Source organism: Bos grunniens, chromosome 28 (genome assembly GCF_055505025.1).
Source record: "Bos grunniens cultivar Pamir isolate PY7600 chromosome 28, Bosgru_T2T1.0, whole genome shotgun sequence".
Lineage (NCBI taxonomy): Eukaryota > Metazoa > Chordata > Mammalia > Artiodactyla > Bovidae > Bos > Bos grunniens.
The window spans coordinates 24,779,135-24,804,162 of record NC_141192.1 but is presented as its reverse complement, the minus strand read 5'-3'; positions in this window follow the sequence as shown (position 1 = coordinate 24,804,162).

Here is a 25,028-nt window from a genome sequence, read left to right as displayed (position 1 = left end):
GCTGAAGTTGAAGTTCCAACACTGTGGCCAACTTTTGCAAAGCGCTGACTCATTGAAAAACACCCTGATGCTGGGAAAGACTGAAGGCAAAAGGCGAAGAATGTGGCAGAGGATGAGATGATTAGAGAGTAGCACAAACTCAGTGGACATCAATTTGAGCAAACACCAGGAGACAGTGGAAGACAGAGGAGCCTGGTGTGTTACAGTCCATGGACTTACAAAGAGTTGGACACTACTTGGGTATGGAACAACAGCAATATTGCTTTATTAATTCTATCAAAGAAAGTGCCCAAATTAATTTGGCCAAATAAACTTTTTTTTCTGAGCCCATATTGACTGTAGTGATCGCCTCTATTCTACTAAAGACTGACATTTCACTTGTTTCTAGGTTCAATTTACAATCATGCCTATGCAATTCATAGACATTTTTAAAGGTACACAATTCTGAAAAACAGTATTGAAAGTTGAGAGATCTATTCAATTAATATAAAATAATTGAAAATTACTCTGAATATGCATGCATTTATAGTAAGCTTATAGTATGGATCTAGTCCCCCAAATACCCCTACTCTCTCAAAAATGCATCTTGACTTTCATTGGTCATATATTTAGAGTATGGTCCCAGGCTCTCAACCTAGTTATTTGGTAGCTTAAAAGGGGTGAGTACACAACCAAGCTGTGATTTTGATGATCAGACATTCTCTCCCAGGAATATGAAACATACACTGAAAGACAATCAGTGAGTCTATCTGCTTGATTGAAACTTAAATACTCAGTTGTTGGCACAATAAAGCATCCAGTTTCTATGACAGGATTTGAAAATAGGTGAAAAGACTGTCTTGAAAGAGAAGAAAAAAATGTTCCTGATGTGCAGAGAAAAGCTAAAGCAAGCAGTATGTAACAGGTTGCTTGTTGTGTCCCAGAATCCTTCCAGGCCCCAACTCCAATTCCTTCTGCATGTGTACAGTTCCATTTTATAGGTGCTATCCCTGTATTTTTAAGTACAGTTTCCCCTTTTGTCCTGGCAATTGCTCATGCTGTATTCTTTTACATGTTAGATGACCATAAAATCCTGTTAGGGCAGAGTCCCAGTGTTCAAAAACCCATTTTCCTAACCAGTACAACATTTCACATGATTTTATATAAAAGATGCTATTGTTATTAAAAGTAGTTTGCTGCTGCTGCTAAGTCGCTTCAGTTGTGTCCGACTCTGTGCAACCCAATAGACGGCAGCCCACCAGGCTCCCCGTCCCTGGGATTCTCCAGGCAAGAACACTGGAGTGGGTTTCCATTTCCTTCTAAGGAGTTGCTATTATTAATGAATTATTATTTCTGTTATTATTATGCTATTATTTAAATTATCCAAGATGGATTTATTTGACTTTCATTTTTTTTTTTAGTTTGTGTTTTGTTTTTTATTTATTTATTTATTTATTTTACTTAACAATATTGTATTGGTTTTGCCATACATCAATATGAATCCACCATGGGTGTACACGTGTTCCCAATCCTGAACCCCCCTCCCACCTCCCTCCCCATACCATCCCTCTGGGTCATCCCAGTGCACCAGCCCCAAGCTTCCTATATCCTGCATCGAACCTGGACTGGCGATTCGTTTCTTATATGATATTATACATGTTTCAATGCCATTCTCCCGAATCATGCCCCACCCCTACAGAATCCAAAAGACTGTTCTATACATCTGTGTCTCTTTTGCTGTCTCACATACAGGGTTATCGTTACCATCTTTCTAAATTCCATATATATGCATTAGTATATTGTATTGGTGTTTTTCTTTCTGGCTTACTTCACTCTGTATAATAGGCTCCAGTTTCATCCACCTCATTAGAACTGATTCAAATGTATTCCTTTTAATGGCTGAGTAATACTCCATTGTGTATATGTACCACAGCTTTCTTATCCACTCATCTGCTGGTGGACATCTAGGTTGCTTCCATGTCCTGGCTATTATAAACAGTGCTGCAATGAACATTGGGGTGCACGTGTCTCTTTCAATTCTGGTTTCCTTGGTGTGTATGCCCAGCAGTGGGATTGCTGGATCGTATGGCAGTTTTATTTCCAGTTTTTTAAGGAATCTCCACACTGTTCTCCATAGTGGTTGTATTAGTTTGCATTCCCACCAACAGTGTAAGAGGGTTCCCTTTTCTCCACACCCTCTCCAGCATTTATTGTTTGTAGACTTTTGGATTGCAGCCATTCTGACTGGCGTGAAATGGTACCTCATTGTGGTTTTGATTTTCATTTCTCTGATAATGAGTGGTGTTGAGCATCTTTCCATGTGTTTGTTAGCCATTGGTATATTTCTAACCTATGTAAATATGGTTTCAAAGTTTATTAACACTTTTATTTCAATTAAGAGTGGTCACAAAGATGTGAATAACTAGGCATAGCTATTTGATGCTGCACTAATTACTTATGCCATTGTGTTTATGGGAAACTCTAAGACACAAGGAGCTTCTGGTTGCTACCTGGCAGTATTGATGAAAAATGTGTAAAATTACATCCATGAAAAATAAAGATTGAGCAAGCTCAACTGCTTTATCTCAAAGGGCTTCCCAGATGGGGCAAGTGGTAAAGAACCTGCCTGACAATGCAGGAGATGCAAGAGATGCAGGTTAGATCCCTGAGTTGGAAAGAACCCCTGGAGTAGGAAATGGCAAACCACTCCAGTAATCTTGCCTAAAACATTCCATTGGAGACTGCTGGGCTACAGTCCATGGGATTGGCAAAGAGATGGACATGACTGAGCATGAATGTATATGTATAATCATTGTTTCTAATTTTTCTAACACAATTTTTTGTCTGCAATGAGTTCAAAAGTGAAATTTAATGTTTAATGAAAAATAAGTACTGAATTTCCATTTCACTATTTAAATTTCTCATTTAGATCAATAACTGTTGGTCCAGATTAATTTTATTTATTTTCAATTTCAAGTGTGCATATGAACTTATAAAAATGAAGCACTGCTGTTAAAATTTTGTAGATATTTAAATACCAGTCTCATTTCGTATCAGTATGATTATGGAGGCTGAGAAGTCCAACTTCTGCAATCACTAAGCTAGAGTAATGAGAGTCAATATCATAAATTCTACTCTGAGCTTGAGGCAGGAGAAGACCAAAGTCTCAGGTTGAAAACCATCAGAGAAATAATTCTTTCTTGCTGTTGCTGCTAACTCGCTTCAGTCATGTCCAACTCTGTGCGACCCCATAGATGGCAGCCCACCATGCTCCCCGTCCCCAGGACTCTCCAGGCAAGAACACTGGAGTGGGTTGCCATTTCCTTCTCCAATGCATGAAAGTGAAATGTGAAGGTGAAGTCGCCCAGTCATGTCCGACCCTCAGCGACCCCATGGACTGCAGCCCTCCAGGCTCCCCTGTCCATGGTATTCTCCAGGCAAGAGTATTGCAGTGGGGTGCCATATTAAGCCCTTTATCCTACTCTTGAGAGTTTCTTGGACTGCAAGGAGATCACAGCAGTCAATCCTAAAGGAAATCAGTCCTGAATATTCATTAGAAGGACTGATGGCTAAAGTTGAAGCTCCAATACTTTGGCTACCTGATGGGAAGAACTGAATCATTGGAAAAGACCCTGATGCTGGGAAAGATTAAAGACAGGAGGAGAAGGGGAGGACAGAGGATGAGATGCTTGGATGACATCACTGACTCAATGGACATGAGCTTGAGCAAGTTCTGAGAGTTGGTGATGGACAGGGAAGCCTGGCATGCTGCAGTCCATGGGGTCAAAAAGAGACACTACTGAGCCACTGAACTGAACTTATTCTACTCAGGACTTCAAAGGATTGAACAACGTCAAAGCAGTGTCCTTTTGAAGATTCAGTTCAGTTCAATCGCTCAGTCATGTCCGACTCTTTGCAACACCATGAATTGCAGCACACCAGGCCTCCCTGTCCATCACCAACTCCTGGAGTCCACCCAGACTCACGTCCATCGAGACAATGATGCCATCCAGCCATCTCATCCTCTGTCATCCCCTTCTCCTCCTACCCCCAATCCCTCCCAGCATCAGAGTCTTTTCCAATGAGTCAACTCTTCGCATGAGGTGGCCAAAGTACTGGAGTTTCAGCGTTAGCATCATTCCTTCTAAAGAACACCCAGGACTGATCTCCTTTAGAATGAACTGGTTGGATCTCCTTTCAGTCCAAGGGACTCTCAAGAGTCTTCTCCAACACTACAGCTCAAAAGCATCAATTCTTTGGCCCTCAGTTTTCTTCACAGTCCAACTCTCACATCCATACATGACAAGATTATTTCATGGTTATTAGGTTATGCTGTACTTTAATTTTGCTCTTTATACATTGATATAAATTTTAAGATTTAACAAAAAAAGTGTTATATTTTTATCATCAGAATAATAAACTTAATTTGGCATAAAGTAGAATTATCTGTGGATACAATTTAAATCAATGAAATGTTTTTTACTTTATAATTTTGATGATTTGAATTTTACTTAGCTTTGCTTTAGTTAGGATAATATAAGACAAAATGGTAAATGAATTCCATAATTTGTACCTTAATTTGATTATGTAAAATGCTCACAAAATGGTAAATGAATAAAATAGTAAATGAAATAACATCACATTGAAAATTCACCTAACATATTTTTTACTCAAGGGAATCTCAGAAGCTGATGTGCTTAACCAGCTACTAACTGTCCCTCTTAACATTAGGGGGCTTTGCTAGCCTTTTTTTTTTTTTTTTCTTGTACCCCAGGGCATGTGGGATCTTGGTTCTTTGAGCAGGAATTGAACCTGCACTCCCTGCATTGAAAGCCCAGAATCCTAACCACTGGACCACTGGAGAAGCCCTGTTAGTTACCTATTGCTAGAGCAAATTACTATGAAACTTAATCAATTTAAGATATCAATATTTATTATCTAACAGATTCTGAAGGTTAAGAATTCAGACATATCTTAGTTGTTTTTTTTTCTCATTCATGGTGTCTCATGAGAATCATTAAAACTTTAGGCAGATACTATGGTCTTTTAAAAACTTGACTGGGGTTGAAAGATCTGATTTCAAGTACATACATGTCATCATTGGCTGGAAGTCTCAGTTCTTTGTCACATGGATCCCTTCATAAGGCTATTCATAGCATGATGTCAGGAAAAATCTTGAAGTTTAGGATATGGTTTGAATCCTAATGAGTAAGTAAAAATTTACCTAGGAAAGAGTGTGTGAGTGTGTGTGTGTGTGTGTGGTGTGTTTCTGTTTCTCTGTTGCTCTGTTTGTTAGGGTTTGGGGATAGATTAATGGTGAATTTTTGGTTTGGAGCAACACAAAATTATCTTACAGTTTTAAAGGTCAGAAGTATAGAGCAGGTCTCATTGGGTTAAGTTAAGAAGTCTGCAGGGTAAGGCTCTGAGGAAGAACAAACTTTTTCCTTGCAGATAATGGACCAAAATCCCCATTTTATTGTGGTGGTCAGTGAGGCTGTTTCCCAGCTTCTAGAATCTGGCATACCCACTCCAGTGTTCTTGCCTGGAGGATCCCAGGGACAGGGGAGCCTGGTGGGATGCCGTCTATGGAGTCACACAGAGTCAGACACGACTGAAGCGACTTAGCAGCAGCAGCAGAATCTGGCATATCCCTTGTTTTATGGCCACATTCTTCCATTTTCATAGCCATTTTTTTAGTTTCCTATTGATGCTATATTACCATAAACATGGCTTAAAACATTTGTTCTCTAAAATCAAAGTTTTGGCAGAGTCACATTCTTTCTAGAGATTTCATGGAATAATCTATTTTTTCAACTTTGTCAGTTTCTTAACTTATAGCACCTTTTTCCAACTTCAAAGCACATTGCTCCAACATTGGGTTCCACTGTCACATCTCCTTCTTATCACATTGATGCTCCTACCTCTCTCTTCTAAGGAACAATGGAATTACTCTGGGTCTAGTTGGTTATCCAGGATAATCTCCCCATCTTGTGATGCTTGATTTAATTACAACTGCACAATCCTCATTACCATTTATGTAACAGATTCACAGGTTCTGGGGGTCAGGACAAAGTCAATTTTGGGAGCCATCTCACTTTAGCAATGGTGGGTCAAACGTCTCTTACATTGAAACTTTCTCTTCTAGTCATCTGTCTTTTAAGGATTTGTGAATAGATTTGGCTCACCTAGACAATCCAAAATAATGTCCTAATCTCAAAGTCCTTACCTTTGACTACATCAATTAGGTCTCTCTTGCCATTCCAGGAATTAAGACAAGACTATCTTTCAGAGTTTGATTTTGCTAATATATCTTTGGCATAGATACCAGTTTGTTACTTATCTTTCTGCTTTCCTCATTTTTCATCATCTGAAAATATTTAATGTAGTACATTTTTTTCTTTTTCCTGGATTAAAGTCTTGGTAAGTCATTTTCTCCTCTCCTTGACTATACAGAATCTACCATACTTTATTTCCTGATGGCTCAAATGGTAAAGAATCTGCCTGTAATGTGGGAGATCCAGGTTTGATCCCTGGGTTTGGAAGATCCCCTGGAAGAGTGCATGACAACCCACTCCAGTATTCTTGCATGGAGAATCCCCATGGACAGAGAAACCTGGTGGGCTGTAGTCCATGGGGTTGCAGAGTTGTACATGACTGAGTGACTAACAATCATTATCACCAGAATCATACTTTATTCCACTACTTACATGGTTTCAGTTTTTCCCTTTACATTTCTTAATCTGTTTTGAATTTATTATGTTTCTCAGTATAAAAAAGAATCTATTTTTATGCTTTTCCATGTAACTATCCAGTTGTTCCTATATTATTTATTACAATGGTTTCTTTTCTCTGTTTATTTCAGATGCCACCTGGGGTGGTCCAACTAACAGTGTACACTGTTTTTGCAGTTTAGGAGATAATTTGCTGTTTCATCCAATGCTACAAATTGTAGAGGAACACAAATGGGTTCTAATTAAGAAAACAAAAACTATTTCCAATGCCTATTTTAATGCTCCAAACTTCAAGAATCTCACACAGTGATGAAGTCCTTCATCCAATTATACCAATGATATAATTATATTATATAATTAATTATACCAAGTGTGAAAGATTCACACTTACCCATTGAATCCCATTGTGACCAAGGGCATTGTCTGGCAAAATGCCTTAATAGGGATGCATTTAATGGTCATGGACATAAACTGGGTTTTAAATTAGATTATCTGCACAAAAGATGAAAGTCTTAACATTTGTCTTATTGTTTCCCAAGTCCAGTCATGCCCTAAAACCTATCATTCTGTTCAGTTCAGTTGCTCAGTCATGTCCCACTCTTTGCGACCCCATGAATCACAGGACGCCAGGCCTGCCTGTCCATCACCAACTCCCAGAGCCCACCCAGACCCACGTCCATCAAGTCAGTGATGCCATCCAGCCATCTAATCATGCTCTGTCTTCCCCTTCTCCTGCCCCCAATCCCTCTCAGCATCAGAGTCTTTTCCAAAGAATCAACTCTTCGCATGAGGTGGCCAAAGTACTGGAGTTTCAGCTTTAGCATCATTCCTTCTAAAGAAATCCCAGGGCTGATCTCCTTCAGAATGGACTGGTTGGATCTCCTTGCAGTTCAAGGGACTCTCAAGGGTCTTCTCCAACACCACAGTTCAAAAGCATCAATTCTTTGCTGCTCAGCCTTCTTCACGGTCCAACTCTCACATCCATACCTTACTACAGGAAAAACCATAGCCTTGACTAGACGGACCTTTGTTGGCAAAGCAATGTCTCTGCTTTTGAATATGCTATCTAGGTTGGTCATAACTTGCCTTCCAAGGAGTAAGTGTCTTTTAATTTCATGGCTGCAGTCACCATCTGCAGTGATCTTGGAGCCCAAAAAATAAAGTCTGACACTGTTTCCACTGTTTCCCCATCTATTTCCCATGAAGTGATGGGACTGGATGCCATGATCTTCGTTTTCTGAATGTTGAGCTTTAAGCCAACTTTTTCACTCCTCTTTCACTTTCATCAAGAGGCTTTTGAGTTCCTCTTCACTTTCTGCCGTAAAGGTGGTGTCATCTGCATATCTGAGGTTATTGATATTTCTCCCAGCAATCTTGATTCCAGCTTGTGTTTCTTCCAGCCCAGCGTTTTTCATGATGTACTCTGCATAAAAGTTAAATAAGCAGGGTGACAATATACAGCCTTGACGTACTCCTTTTCCTATTTGGAACCAGTTTGTTGTTCCATGTCCAGTTCTAACTGTTGCTTCCTGAACTGCATACAATTTTCTCAAGAGGCAGATCAAGTGGTCTGGTATTCCCATCTCTTTCAGGATTTTCCACAGTTTATTGTGATCCACACAGTCAAAGGCTTTGGCATAGTCAATAAAGCAGAAATAGATGTTTTTTTGGAACTCTCTTGCTTTTTCCATGATCCAGTGGATGTTGGCAACTTGATCTCTGGTTCCTCTGTCTTTTCTAAAACCAGCTTGAACATCAGGAAGTTCACGGTTCACATATTGCTGAAGCCTGGCTTGGAGAATTTTGAGCATTACTTTACTAGCGTGTGAGATGAGTGCAATTGTGCAGTAGTTTGAGCATTCTTTGGCATTGCCTTTCTTTGGGATTGGAATGAAAACTGACCTTTTCCAGTCCTATGGCCACTGCTGAGTTTTCCAAATTTGCTGGCATATTGAGTGCAGCACTTTCAGCATCATCTTTCAGGATTTGAAAGAGCTCAACTGGAATTCCATCACCTCCACTAGCTTTGTTTGCAGTGATGCTTTCTAAGGCACACTTAACTTCACATTCCAGGATGTCTGGCTCTGGGTCAGTGATCACACCCTCGTGATTATCTGGGTGGTGAAGATCTTTTTTGTACAGTTCTGTGAGTATGAAAATATAATTTTGCCCAGATTTCAATACTTACTGGACAACTTCCAGTTGTTTGCAAGGGAACCAAAGGTGATGCATTCGGTCCCTGGACATAGGACTTGAAAATGTTGAGGGAGAATCACTTATACCCATTACAGATGACAGAGAAAGAACTACGTTTTGGAAGAAAAAGGGGTCTCAAAGACATGTTTATGTGCTATTTTAGGGTGTCAAAAAGATGAAATATGGTACAGTGTTAGTAAAGTATATGGTACTTGAAAGAAAATTAAATCATGCTCTGCCCAGTAGATAATTTCCCCCAGAAAAACACAAGGTCTATAATAGGTATCTGCAGTGGAAAAAAAAAATCTCAACAGTCATGTGAATTCTAAACAATATGTATTAAGACAAACTCCTCAGGGACACCTGGTGTGACAGAACCATCCTCAAAACAGTAACATGTATTTAAATCAAGATATTATTATAAAGGGACCTTGACAGTAGTTTGGCAAAATATCATGAGGAACAAAACCAAGGGAGTTTAAGCAGGCTATCCTAGTGACTTTCCCTAGAGTGTAAGTTGAGCAACCTCAAACTGGCTAATTTTATCTTTAACAAAACTTTCAAAAAGTTTTGAGTTTGGCATAGTCCTTTAAAAAAAATGACATTCTGTGTCCTGGAGCTCTCTTTTTGATAGTGGATGAGGGAGGAGCAGGCAAGCTCTGTTGTAGTCATCATCATAATCAAAGTAATGACCAACATATATTAATTTACTTACTGAAAATGGATTGTATCAAGTGCTTTGTAAACATTATCTCATTAATACTCAGAGAACTCTTGAAAGTAAGGTATCATTGCATTTCCCATATCCCATATGTATAAACAAAACCAAAGTAAGTTGTTCAGGAATAAAGAATTAATAAATTGCAAGAACAGGAATATGAATCCATAATAGTCTGACATCAAGAGATAACCATTTTCAGAAACATCGCTTTTGGTTTCCAACTGGTAGACAAATTGAGGGAGAAGAGAATTAAAAACAGTTGACTTTTTTTTCATAAATGACTTGATTGTGTTTTCTGGAGTATGATTCAAACCACATCTTTGAGAGATTGGTTCAGTGGCCAGGGTCTTACACATGATCATTCTTATTTGTAAACTGTCTTTGAGGCTACAAATCTGTGGTAAAATTTACCTTATCAAACTCTGGTTTTCATTGTGTCAGAATAAGCAATACTATTAGCTCAGTTCACTGTATATATAATCTAGGACAAATAGAATATTTGTTTTATCAAGGTAATGCCCCTATATTGGAGAAGGCAGTGGCAAACCACTCCAGTACTCTTGCCTGGAAAATCCCATGGACAGAGGAGCCTGGTGGGCTGCAGTCCATGGGGTCTCTGGAAGTCGGACTCGACTGGGTGACTTCACTTTCACTTTCACTTTCCTACATTGGAGAAGGAAATGGCGGCCCACTCCAGTGTTCTTGCCTGGAGAATCCCAGGGACGGGGGAGCCTAGTGAGCTGCCATCTATGGGGTCACGCAGTCGGACATGACTGAGGCGACTTGGCGGCGGCGGTGGCCCCTATATCCTAACTCACTATCAAGGCCTTTGTATGGCACTTTTCCTTTGTATGGCACTCTTTCTCAAAGTTGAATGAACAGAACTATCACTTTTTTAACACTAATTTTACTTTGTTTGAAAAAAAAGAGTCTGTTAAAACTTTAATGCACATTAGGATTCCAGGAGAAATATCAATAACCTCAGATATGCAGATGACACCACCCTTATGGCGGAAAGTGAAGAACTAAAGAGCTTATTGATGAAAGTGAAAGAGGAAAGTGAAAAAGTTGGCTTAAAGCTCAACATTCAGAAAACTAAGATCATGGCATCCGATCCCATCACTTCATGGCAGATAGATGGGGAAACAGTGGAAACATTGGTAACAGTGGCTGACTTTATTTTTCTGGGCTCCAAAATCACTGCAGATGGCGATTGCAGCAATGAAATTAAAAGACGCTTACTCCTTGGAAGGAAAGTTATGACCAACGTGCTGCTGCTGCTGCTAAGTCACGTCAGTCGTGTCTGACTCTGTGCGACCCCATAGACGGCAGCCCACCAGGCTCCCCCGTCCCTGGGATTCTCCAGGCAAGAACACTGGAGTGGGTTGCCATTTCCTTCTCCTAGACAGCATATTAAAAAGCAGACACATTACTTTGCCAACAAAGGTCCATCTACTCAAGGCTATGGTTTTTCCAGTGGTCATGTATAGATGTGACAGTTGGACTATAAAGAAAGCTGAGCACCGAAGAATTGATGCTTTTGAACTGTAGTGTTGGAGAAGACTATTGAGAGTCCCTTGGACTGCAAGGAAATCCAACCAGTCCATCCTAAAGGAGATCAGTCTTGGGTGTTCACTGGAAGGACTGATGTTGAAGCTAAAACTTCAATACTTTGGCCACCTGATGTGAAGACTTGACTCATTGGAAAAGACCCTGATGCTGGGAAAGATTGAGGGCAGAAGGAAAAGGGGACGACAGAGGATGAGATGGTTGGATGGCATCATCTACTCAATGCACATGGGTTTGGGTAGACTCTGGGAGTTGGTGATGGACAGGGAGGCCTGTTGTGCTGGGGTTCATGGGGCCACAAAGAGTTGGACATGACTGAGCGACTGAACTGAACTGAAATATATCACAAAACACTTATAAAACATTTCAAAATATTTATTTTTCAAAAAAAAAAAAACACAAGTATTTCCTTTTCCAATCACTGGAAAAATTAAGAATATTAAAAAACCCTCACATTTTAACTACAGTTGCTTTAAATTTGCTCCTTTGTGATATGAAATTTATATCATGTACTGGGTTTATTACTCTTGAGATATAGACATATTGATTTAAATTCATATTTGACTTCTTCTTATGATTTACAAACATTTCCTCACAGGCTGCCAAATTCAATTTATGTCTACCTGGCTTTCAAAATGAAAAGTAAAATGACAGAGATGAATAGAAAGTAAGAGTTTAAAACCAGTGCTTCATGCTAAGTTTGAATGGGAGTCATTACATGTGATTTCCACATCACAAAAATAAGAATGTTAAGTTCCACAAGCTTGAAGTAAAAATGACTCCTATCCTACCCATCATTGGAATATTTTCTTTGAGTTAATGCCTAGTCTTCTTTGAAATGACTTCAAACTAGCTCATTTGAAAAACTTGAATGGTAAACAAGGTGGTTAACATTTCCTAAAATATCCATGGGCTTTTACACACTTCAGCTTCACTTACAAAATCTAACACAATTATTTTCAGCATAGTTCATAGTATTTATTTAGTATTTCACAAAATTCCTAATATTTATGATAATAAAGCCCAAATTCTTAAATATATATTTTGAATTACGCTATCAAAACTTCTCTTAATCATACTTAACTAATCTTTTGGGGATATGGTTTAATGAACATTTACTTTATTTCCTTTTTTATTCTTTTTAATTTATTTATTTTAGTTGGGGGCTAATTACTTTACAATATTGTAGTGGTTTTTGCCATACATTGACATGAATCAGCCATGGGTTTACATGTGTTCTGCATCCTGAACACCCCTCTCACTTCCCTCCCCATTCCATCCCTCTGGGTCATCCCAGTGCACCAGCCCTGAGCACCCTGTCTCATGAATCAAACCTGGACTGGTGATCTGTTTCACATATGATAATATACATGTTTGAATGCTATTCTCTCAGATCATCCCACCCTCACCTTCTCCCACAGAGTCCAAAAGACTGTTCTATATATCTGTGTCTCTTTTTCTGTCTTGCATATAGGGTTATATTTCCTTCTTTCTAAATTCCACATATATGTGTTAGTATACTGTATTGGTATTTTTCTTTCTGGCTTACTTCACTCTGTATAATAGGCTCCAGTTTCATCCACCTCATTAGACTGATTCAAGTGTAATCTTTTTAATGGCTCAGTAATACTCCATAGTGCATATGTACCACAGCTTTCTTATCCATTTGTCTGCAGATGGGCATCTAGGTTGCTTCCATGTCCTGGCTATTATAAACAGTGCTGCGATGAACATTGGGGTACACGTGTCTCTTTCCCTTCTGGATTCTTTAGTGTGTATGCCCAGCAGTGGGATTGCTGGATCATAAGGCAGTTCTATTTCCAGTTTTTTAAGGAATCTCCACACTGTTCTCTATGCTGCTGCTGCTGCTAAGTTACTTCAGTCATGTCCTACTTTGTGTGACCCCACCGGGCTCTCCCGTCCCTGGGATTCTCCAGGCAAGAACACTGGAGTGGGTTGCCATTTGTGGCCGTATTAGTTTGCATTCCCACCAACAGTAGAGGGTTCCCTTTTCTCCATACCTTCTCCAACATTTATTGCTTGTAGATTTTTGGATAACAGCCATTCTGACTGGTGTGAGATGATACCTCCTTGTGGGTTTGATTTGCATTTCTCTGATGATGAGTGATGTTGAGCATTTTTTCATGTGTTTGTTAGCCGTCTGTATGTCTTCTTTGGAGAACTGTCAGTTTATTTCTTTGGCCCATTTTTTAATTGGGCCATTTATTTTTCTGGAATTGAGCTGCAGGAGTTGGTTGTATATTTTTGAGATTAATTCTTTGTCAGTTGCTTTGTTTTCTATTATTTTCTCCCTCCCAAAAGAAGGCTATCTTTTCACATTGCTTATAGTTTCCTTCATTGTGCAAAAGCTTTTAAGTTTAATTAGGTCCCATTTGTTTATTTTTGCTTTTATTTCCAATATTCTGAGAGGTGGGTCATAGAGGATCCTTCTGTGATTTATGTTGGAGAGTATTTTGCCTATGTTTTCCTCTAGGATTTTTATAGTTTCTGGTATCACATTTAGATCTTTAATCCATTTTGAGTTTATTTTTGTGTATGGTGTTAGAAAGTGTTCTAGTTTCATTCTTTTACAAGCGGTTGACCAGTTTTCCCAGAACCACTTCTTAAAGAGATTTTCTTTTCTCCATTATGTATTCTTGCCTCCTTTGTCAAAGTAAGGTGTCCATGGGTGCATGGATTTATCTCTGCACTTTCTATTTTGTTCCATTGATCTATATTTTTGTTTTTGTGCCAGTACCATACTGTCTTGATGACTGTAGCTTTGTAGTAGAGCCTGAAGTCAGGCAGGCTGATTCCTCCAGTTCCATTCTTCTTTCCCAAGATTGTTTTGGCTATTAGAAGCTTTTGTATTTCCATACAAATTGGGAAATTATTTGTTCTAGTTCTGTGAAAAATACTGTTGGTAGCTTGATAGGGATTGCATTGAATCTATAGATTGCTTTAGGTAGTGTACTCATTTTCACTATATTGATTCTTCCATTCCATGAATATGGTATATTTCTCCATCTATTTGTGTCCTCTTTGATTTCTTTCATCAATGTTTTATAGTTTTATATATATGTGTGTGTGTGTGTGTGTGTGTGTGTCTTTTGTTTCTTTCTTTAGGTAGATATATTCCTATTTTATTTTTTTCTTTGGAATAGTGAATGGAATTGTTTCCTTAATTTCTCTTTTTGTTTTCTATGTAGAGAATCATATCATCTGCAAACAGTGAGAGTTTTACTTCTTTTCCAATCTGGATTCCTTTTATTTCTTCTTCTGCTCTGGTTGCTGTGGCCAAAACTTCCAAAACTATGTTGAATAGTAGTGGTGAGAGTGGGCACCCTTGTCTTGTTCCTGACTTTAGGGAAAATGCTTTTAATTTTTCACCATTGAGGATAATGTTTGCTGTGGGTTTATCATATATAGCTCTTACTATGTTGAGGTATGTTCCTTCTATTCCTGCTTTCTGCAGAGTATTTTTTCATAAATGGATGGTGAATTTTGTCACAGGGTTTTTCTGCATCTATTGAGATAATCATATGGTTTTTATCCTTCAATTTGTTAATGTGGTGTATTATATTGATTGATTTTCAGATATTAAAAAATCCTTGCATTCCTGGGATAAAGCCCACTTGGTCATGATGTATGATCTTTTTAATATGTTATTGGATTCTGTTTGCTAGAATTTTGTTAAGGATTTTTGCATCTATGTTCATCAGTGATATTGCCTTGGAGTTTTTTTTTTTTTTTTTTTTTTTTTTTTTTTGTGGCATCTCTGTCTGGTTTTAGTATTAGGGTGATGGTGGCTTCATAGAATGAGTTTGGAAGTTTACCTTCTGCAATTTTCTGGAAGAGTTTGAGCAGGATAGGTGTTAGCTCTTCTCTAAATTTTTGGTAGAATTCAGCTGTGAAGCCATCTGGACCTGGGCTTTTGTTTGCTGGAAGATTTCTTATTACAGTTTCAATTTCCATGCTTGTGATGGATCTGTTAAGATCTTTTATTTCTTCCTGGTTCAGTTTTGGAAAATTATACTTTTCTAAGAATTTGTCCATTTCTTCCACGTTGTCCATTTTATTAGCATATAATTGCTGATAGTAAATTTTATTTATCTTCTCAAAGAACCACCTTTTAACTTTTAGATTTTCGCTATGGTCTCTTGTTTCTTTTGCATTTTTATTGCCCTAATTTTTAAGATTTTTTTCTTCTACTAACCCTGGGGTTCTTCATTTCTTCCTTTTCTAGTTGCTTTAGGTGTAGAGTTAGGTTCTTTATTTGACTTTTTTATTGTTTCTTGAGGTAAGCCTGTATTGCTATGAAACTTCCCCTTAGCACTGCTTTTACAGTGTCCCGTAGATTTTGGGTTGTTATGTTTTCATTTTCGTTCATTTCTATGCATATTTTGATTTCTTTTTTGATTTCTTCTATGATTTGTTGGTTATTCAGAAGTGTGTTGTTTAATCTCCATATGTTGGAATTTTTAATTTTTTTCCCTGTAATCGACATCTAATCTTACTGCATTGTGGTCAGAAAAGATGATTGGAGTGATTTCAGATTTTTTTGAATTTAACAAGGCTAGATTTATGGCCAGGATGTGATCTATCTTGGAGAAGGTTCCATGTGCACTTGAGAAAAAGGTGAAATTCATTGTTTTGGGGTGAAGTGTCCTATAGATATCAATTAGGTCTAGCTGGTCCATTGTGTCATTTAAAGTTTTTGTTTCCTTGTTAATTTTGTGTTTAGTTGATCTATCCTTAGGTGTGAGTGGGGTATTAAAGTATCCCACTATTATTGTGTTATTGTTAATTTCCCCTTTTATGCTTGTTAGCATTTGCCTTACATATTGCAGTGCTCCTATGTTGGGTGCATATAGATTTATAGTTATTATATCTTCTTCTTGCATTAATCCTTTGATCATTATGTAGTGTCCTTCTTTGTCTCTTTTCACAGCCTTTAAAGTCTATTTTATCTGATATGGGCCTTGCTATTCCTGTTTTTTTTTTTTTTTTTTGGTCTCCATTTAAGTGAAATATCTTTTTCCAGCCCTTCACTTTCAGTCTGTATGTGTCCCTTGTTTTGAGGTGGATCTCTTGTAGACAGCATATATAGTGGTCTTGTTTTGTATCCATTGAATCAGTCTTTGTCTTTTGGTTGGGGCATTCAACCCATTTACATTTAGGCTAATCATTGATAAGTATGGTCCCATCACCATTTACTTTGTTGTTTTGGAATCGAATTTATACACCCTTTCTGTGTTTCCTGTCTAGAGAAGATCCTTTAGCATTTGTTGAAGAGCTGGTTTGGTGGTGCTGAATTCTCTCAGCTTTTGCTTGTCTGTAGAGCTTTTGAATTCTCCTTCATATCTGAATGAGATCCTTGCTGGGTACAGTAATCTGGGTTGTAGGTTTTTCTCTTTCATCACTTTAAGTATGTCCTGCCATTCCCTTCTGGCCTGAAGAGTTTCTATTGAAAGATCAGCTGTTATCCTTATGGGAATCTCCTTGTGTGTTATTTGTTGTTTTTCCCTTGCTGCTTTTAATATTTGTTCTTTGTGTTTGATCTTTGTTAATTTGATTAATATGTGTCTTGGGGTGTTTCACCTTGGGTTCATCCTGTTTGGGACTCTCTGGGTTTCTTTTACTTGTATGACTATTTCCTTCCCCATTTTAAGGAAGTTTTCAACTATTATCTCCTCAAGTATTTTCCCATGGCCTTTCTTTTTGTCTTCTTCTTCTGGGGCTTCTATGATTTGAATGTTGGGGCATTTCACATTGTCCCAGAGGTCCCTGAGGTTGTCCTCATTTCTTTTAATTCTTTTTTCTTTTTTCCTCTCTGCTTCATTTATTTCTACCATTCTATCTTCTACCTCACTTATTCTATCTTTACTTTCAAAACTGTGTTTGCAGATTCTTAAGTAGAATACAGTGTAGAGGGAAATAATTGAATATGTTCAAGCAAATATTTTCTGTATAGCTGTGTCTGAAGAAAACATGAATTAAGAGCTTAAAGAAACACCTAGATCAAAGTTGGTCTCTCTGTGTCAGTGAGGTTCTATCTTCAGTGTCAGCTTCCCTATCCCTCTGTGTAGACTATATAAAGGTTAAAGCATAAAATGGAGTATTATTTAAGCAAAATAAAATCTAATGAGGTTAAAGTGGTGGTGATTCTTCTATTATTCAATTATAAATATTTAATGAGTGTGTATTTTATATCAAACACTATTATAAGAATTTAGATTGTTGACAAAAAGAAAAATGCACAATGTAAGACTTGTGAGTTAAGTTTTATTCAAGATTTTACTGTAGACTATAACTTGGGACATAGCCACTAAGGTTTGAGCACCTGCTCCAAAGAGATGGTTTAGGGAAGAGGCCAGTTAATAAATGATATTTTTTGACCAGGAAATACATGCAGTCAAGGATGTTGTTGCTATTGTTTAGTCACTAAGTTGTGTCTGGTTTTTTGTTATCCCATGGATTGTAGTCCACCAGTCTCCTCTGTACATGGGATTTCCCAGGCAAGTATAAGTTGATATTCTCCTCCTCCAGGGGATCCTCCTGGCCTCTGGAATTAAAACTGGGTCTCCTGCATTGGCAGATGGGTTATTTACCACTGAACCACCAGGGAACACCACAGTCAAGGATACAGATTGGTAAAATATCACTGCTAATCACAAAGAACAGCTATCTCAAGGTAATGATTTAAGGTTTTTCTATGTACAGGAAAATGAAAAGTTTGGCGTCATTGGAATCTTTCCCTGAGATATGCATCTGAGGATCTAAGGTTTTGTTTTTCAAAATCACACAGTGCCTCCCCATTTTCCATCCTGAATTCCTCTCAGAGTGCTCTGTAGTTGAACACTGCGATGGATTATAACTTAGCCCTTGTAAAACTGGGTGGTGAGCAATGCTCTTCTGTTCTTTGTTCACAGGATCAATACATTAAATGAAAAAATTACCAGCCCTTGTGGAGCTTACTTTCTAGCAAGGAAGCAGAATTCAAAGGCAAAATATAATAAAAATAAATTATAGTGTATTAGATGGTGATACATGTTGTGGAAAAAGAAAAACAGAAACAAAAATGGTGAGTAAATTTAGGGAGAACAGTGGTGTTGGAATGGAGGAAGGTAGTGGCTGAAACTTTGAATACAGGAGTCAGAGCAGGCCTCATTGAAAAGGTAAATTTAAGCAACACTTGAGGGGAGTGGAGGAAGCAGCTAAGAGGCTACTAAAGAATACAGTCCAGATAGAAATCTTAATTGGTGGCATACACTTGTGTGTTCACAGAAAGAAAAGATGTCAATGCACCTAGAGGTAAAGACATAAGATAATCTATATATTTAAATATTTATCCCTAGAAATATCCCTGGGAGATATGCTGAATATCTTCTCCAAAATTTAATGAAGTCCATTTATACATTGTTCAAGTAATAAATTATTTATTGATCATTTAAAATGTGACATTTCATATGCTAAATAATGGGAATCTAGACAGAAAATGACTCAGTTGCCATCCTCAAGGGACTCTATTTTTCATATGGGGCATGGATTTGTGAAACTAAGACAGGAGGGAAGGAGGCTGGCATAACCTTTAAAAGAATGACATAGCCTGAGGACATGACATAAATGATTGGAACCAAATAGGTCCAAGATGGCAGAAGATGTGACAGCCAGTAGACTTTGAGCCTCCATATACACTCATTGCAATGCATTAGCATGAGTTTCCCTGGTGGCTCAAATGGTAAAGAATCTGCCTGAAATGCAGGAGACCCAGGTTTGATCCCTGTGTTGGGAAGATCCCTTGGAAAAGGCAATGGCTACCCACTCCAGTATTCTTGCCTGAAGAATCCCATGGACAGAGGAGCCTGGCAGGTTATAATACCTGGGGTAACAAAGAGTTGGACATGACTGAGCAAATAAGCACACACAAATGGACACACTCACCAGTGCCATAACAGTTCTGAGGCTAATCATAAAAGGTCAAAACTTGAGTGGTGGTCCAATTCCTGGGAACTTCTGCCCCTTCCCCAAGAATAACTGGAATAATCCTCTCACTCATTTGTTGTTCTTCAATCACTCAATTGTGTCCAATCCTTTGCAACCCCATGGACTGTTGCACTTTAGGCTTGCCTGTCCTTCACCATCTCCAGGATCTTGCTCATGTCCATTGAATCAGTGATGCTATCCAACTATCTTGCCCTCTGATGTCCCCTTAACCTCTCTCCCAGCATCAGGGTCTTTTCTAATGAGCTGGCTCTTCTCATCAAGTGGCCAACGTATTGGAGCTTCAGCATCAGTCCTTCCAATGAATATTCAGGATTGATTTCTCTTTGGGAGTGAGTGGTTTGATCTCCTTGCAGTACAAGTGACTCTCAGGAATCTTCTCCAGCAACACACTTCAAAAGCATCAATTCTTCTGTGCTCAGCTTTCTTTATAGTCCAACTCTCACATCCATACATGACTACTGGAAAAACCATATCTTTGACTTGTACAAATTATATAATGCAGATGTAGAACTAAATGAATCTTTTAGGAAAAAAATATTTACCATCTATATGAACTGATATGTTTAAACTTTTCAGAATTAATATAATTAGACACAAAGCAAATTTCTGGCTATTCTTTCTGCTATGTGTTCAGAAGGTAACATAAAAACATTTGAGCTCTCCACAAAAACATTATTGCACTTTAAAAGAATAGTTGATGTTTTATGAAACAGCTGAAAACTGCATTAACCTTGGGAACAGTTTATCAGGTGAACTTGGTGTTTGATTCACTTAAAATAATTCTGCCTGCACATAAAGATCTTGAACTTTAGCCTCTTGTGATCACTTGCTTAATTATTAACCTTATAGCATTAATTTTTATTAGAGAAAATCTCATTACCATGTCTATTGGCACTAGAACAAAGTAATACTCTCTTAGTTTCTAAGAACGTCATTTTACTTGCTGATTTTCAGATTCTTTTGGCATTCTTTGTGCCACCGAATCTTTTCAACTCCTCTCACTATCCACTTTTCTCCACCCACCTTACACCTCCCTCTTAGTTTGATGAAAATACATCTGCCTCTTTGGAATAGTGCAATGTATTTTCCCTTAGGATAGACTGGTTGGATCTCCTTGCAGTCCAAGGGACTCTCAAGAGTCTTCTCCAACACCACAGTTCAAAGGCATCCATTCTTTGGTGCTCAGTTTTCTTTATAGTCCAACTCTCACATCCATACATGACTACTGGAAAAAGCATAGCCTTGCCTAGATGGGCTTTTGGCGAAGTAATGTCTCTGCTTTTTAATATACTGTCTAGTTTGGTCATAGCTTTTCTTCCAAGAAGCAAGCATCTTTTAATTTCATGGCTACAGTTACCATCTACAGTGATTTTGGAGCCCACAAAATAAAGCCTGTCACTGTTTCCATTGTTTCCCATCTATTTGCCATGAAGTGATGGGACTAGATGCCATGATCTTAGTTTTCTGAATGTTGAGTTCCAAGTCAACTTTTCACTCTCCTCTTTACTTTCATCAAGAGACTCTTTAGTTCTTCTTCACTTTCTGCCATAAGGGTGGTGTCATCTGCATATCTAAGGTTATTGATATTTCTCCCAGCAGTCTTGATTCCAGCTTGTGCTTCATCCAGCCTGGCATTTCGCATGATGTACTCTTCATGTAAGTTAAATATGCAGGGTACAATATACAGCCTTGCCGTACTCCTTTTCCTATTTGGAATCAGTCTGTTGCTCCATGTCCAGTTCTAACTGTTGCTTCTTGACCTAATTTACATATATGTAAAACCTAGTAAAACCAAATAGGCAGCATGTACATTAATCACATAAGCACCAAAACATTAGTGTTCATTAATTATAAAAATCCTGGAGTTTTTACAGATAAATGTAACAGTTGTTACTATGAAGTGCACACTTTGTCTTCACTCTCTAAACAATGCAAGTTTGGGTCTCTGTCCAGAGGATCTGCATCTCACTTTGAAAAGACCTTAATTCAGATGCAATATACAATGACAGCTGAGTCAAGTTCCAAAGAGATTGTGGTGGCTATTAAGGTGATCAATGGACCATTGCTGATATTTGGTTGGAAGTTTCAGGACAATGGCCTTTTACCTCTACCCCAAAGCCGTGTGTGTTTTTGCACAAGTGTATAGTGTGAATTAAGGGGAGAATTTGTTTTAGATTGTATTGTGGTTTTGTCTTATCTCTGATCTTTTACTATGTTGAATAATTCTCTAAAATGGCTCCCTGTAGTTCATTTGCACATTCTGTGGAGTTAATATAAGTTTGTTAATTGTGGATCTTAGACTCTTATGACTTGATATTCCTTGTAGCCTGAAAATATTGATAGCTTTACTTTGTTACTCACTAATGTATGTCCTCATTAACCTTCCCTTTTACCTTGATCATAACTTCTTAATCGTATGTAACACCTCTCTTCCCACAACTTACAATTGAGAAGGATTTCTTTCCCACCTTTTTTAATCATTATCTTGCAGTACACACCTCCAACACTATTACTTAATAAGAACATTGATGATTTTCCAGTCTTATGCAAAGTGCAGTATGATGTAGCCCCAGGCCCGCCAACTGTTCCAAATGGGTTACAACTCTATGTAAAACTTCTTATATAGAGAAGATCTGGAACTTCCAATGCTTCAGCCCACTTCAGTAAGCACCAATCCCTCTACCCAAGAAGAAACTCCTCTTATAAATGTCAGCAACATCTTTTATCTGTCAAATCAAATGGCTTATGTTAAGTATTTTCCTACTTGTTATATATAAAAGATTCATCATTTCCAACTAGATCCCTATATTTTAAAACTCCCTACTCTTGTTTTTTAGTATATAACTCTTTCCTAGCTCTTTCATTTTTGACAGTTTCTTTTTAGTTGAACTATTCTTCAACTGGTGCAAATATGCATACAGTTGCTAAGCCTCCACCTATTCATCTCTTACTTTCCCATTCACATGCTATCCTGGAAATATGACCCATTTATAAAAATTTAACTGTATGATATACATTTCTGGAAAATTATAGTCCCTCATGTATTTAAAATTCCTGGAGAAACTTTAACCTTATAAAGTCCCAATTGAGACCTGATTTTCCCCCCAAAATGTCATTAATAGCTGATTTTTTCACAAGTTGGCAAACAAACAAAAAAATCAGTATTTTAAGCTCTTTCGTTTCTTTAATCTTACAAATGAGTTTCATGTCACTCTTTTACTTCTACATCTGTAAAATCTCCTAAGTATAAAACTGAATATTCATCTCCACTTCCACTACCTCCACAAGTTTAGTGAATCTTCTGTCTGGAATATTATAGTCATAGATTAATTTTTTCTCTCATAAATATTTTTTGCTCTAATCATTATCATTTTAAAAAATAGTGGCATTCATGCTTTTTCTATGCAAAATAATAAAATCATGTATTAAATAGGTAATTTCTTATAATTCTTCCACATACTTCTAATGCACTAAAGGTGCCTCTGTGTTTCATTTTATTTTTTTTAAGAGTAAGGATTTCAAGGTCCTACCTTGTTATACACCCACTATTAGAGAAAAACCAACTCCCTCTCACCTCTTAAACTTACAAATTCCATTATACACGTATATTTACACACAAAACAAAACTCTACACATGTCATACATATATTTTGTCAATGAGACTCTGAGTCTAAGCAGGAAGAAGTTTCAGAAGAGACCTTTGGCCCCTACCCATTTAGAATAAGGATGTATAGTCTCTCAGAGGAACCTGGGACTATTTGCTGAAGTGTCGCAATGCCTGAATCTGGATACACATCTCTTAGAACAATAAAATACAAAGAAACTGTATGTGACTAAAAATAACTGTATGCATGTGCAGTTAAGACAAATTCTGGACAAAATATACAAAAAGACCAAAAAAGAGACCCAACAGCCACTTCTGAAGAGCCCAGAACCAAGTCAGGGTACTGCACCTACCCCCTGTACACAACACCATCTAAGGAGTGGGCAAAAGACCTAAGCAACCCCTCTGCCCCGACCCCTGGACATATCTCTATCACATCCCATGGTAACATACCTGCACTATTGGTAACCTCTAGGCAACTTTTTAAAAAAGTACAGGTTTTCTATTCTAAGTTTAGATTCTCTGCATTATCCCTGAAGCTTGAGCCACAAAATTATCATATTTAATTTATACTGGGCTTCTGCATGAATAAAATACCCATAAAAGCATTCTGAAGACATATTCTTAAAGCCCGAAACACAAGGGATTCTCACTGGAAAAAATAAATAAAAATAATCTTAAAATGAGCCCATAACCAAACATTTCAAAATGTAGAATCAATATAACATCAGTGAGATTCAGTATATAAAATAAACGTAGAATTAGAAATCCATTAAAATAACACAGATGTGAGTAGAATACAAAATGATTGTGTCTATAATATTTACATAAATGATAGAAGGAATTAAATCATTTATAATAAAATAAAAATGTGTTCTTAAAAACAACAAGCATATTGGGAAATTAACACAGCACAGAAATTTTAGGAATATTATTGAAAACATTTAACAATAAAAATATTAAAAGATTAGTTACACTCAGATGAAGACTATATACACCGCAAAATAGATCTTGTAAACTGTTCTCTAAGGAGTCTAGGGAAATAAGAAGATGGAAAAGATAAAAGCAGTTGAGAGAAGAAAATCCTTGTATCCAATGAAGGTGACAAAATCTGAGCAACAAAATAAAAATAAATCCACACCTAAAAATGTCAGTTAACTTTTAGAACACCAAAAGAAATGTCAATATCAAAAGTGTAAAACTACGATTTTGATCCTAAAACTAACACCTTGAAAATAAAATAAGAGACTAAATTATATCTAAAATATTAGATATTCTAAATATACTCAAAATATAAATGAAAGTAAATGTTAATATAGTATGATTTACTCAGCTAAGTTATTGTTCAATAATGAGAAAGAAAAAACATTTAAAGAAATAAATAGATGAATTTATGGGGCCACTTTTCCCATGAATTTTCTACCGTTCTCAGGGGTAGGGCATTAGGTTTAATTAATACTAGGTTTTATTTATGTCAGCTGTAAGAACTAGTTCTTATATATTTAACTTGTTTCATGTGTTGCTGTCACAAAATAGTTTGAAATTTAGGTTCAATTATATAATATTAGCAGGTGGCAGAGTTGGTAAAGAATCTGCCTGCCAATGCAGGAGATGTAAGAGAAGTGAGTTTGATCCCTGGGTTGGACGATCTCCTGGAGTAGGAATGGCAACTCACTCTGGTATTCTTGCCTAGAGAATTCCATCAAGAGAGGAGCCTGGTGGGCTACAGTCCATGGGGTCCCAAGAGTTGAACATGACTTAGCACATGTACGCACAGAATATTTTACTTTCAGAATATCTTTTATTCACTCAACAGTTTGTTAATAAATACTTACCAAATATTGAACATACTGAAGACACAGGTCCTATCTTTACATATTAATACGCACTAGCAGAGAAAATAATGTTTATACAGATACTCACATCAAGCAAAATAAAAGAGATACAAGAGACATTTCCATAAACTAAGTCCTTATGGAAATTCAAAGGATAGAATGGGTCCACCTGACAATGTTTCACAAATGATTAGAATTTAGAGGTAGGGGAGCAAAGGAGGTGTGGAGTTGAATGAAGAAATGGAGGAGTGTGAAGTTTAAAAAGTTTCCAGAGTTCAGTTTGAGTAAAGTCTCTGATGGATAAGGAGAGTAAGACACAATAGAGAAGCCAGATTGTGAAGGCCATGGGCCAGGTCATCCTGTACTAATGATTCCAGGCTGTATTT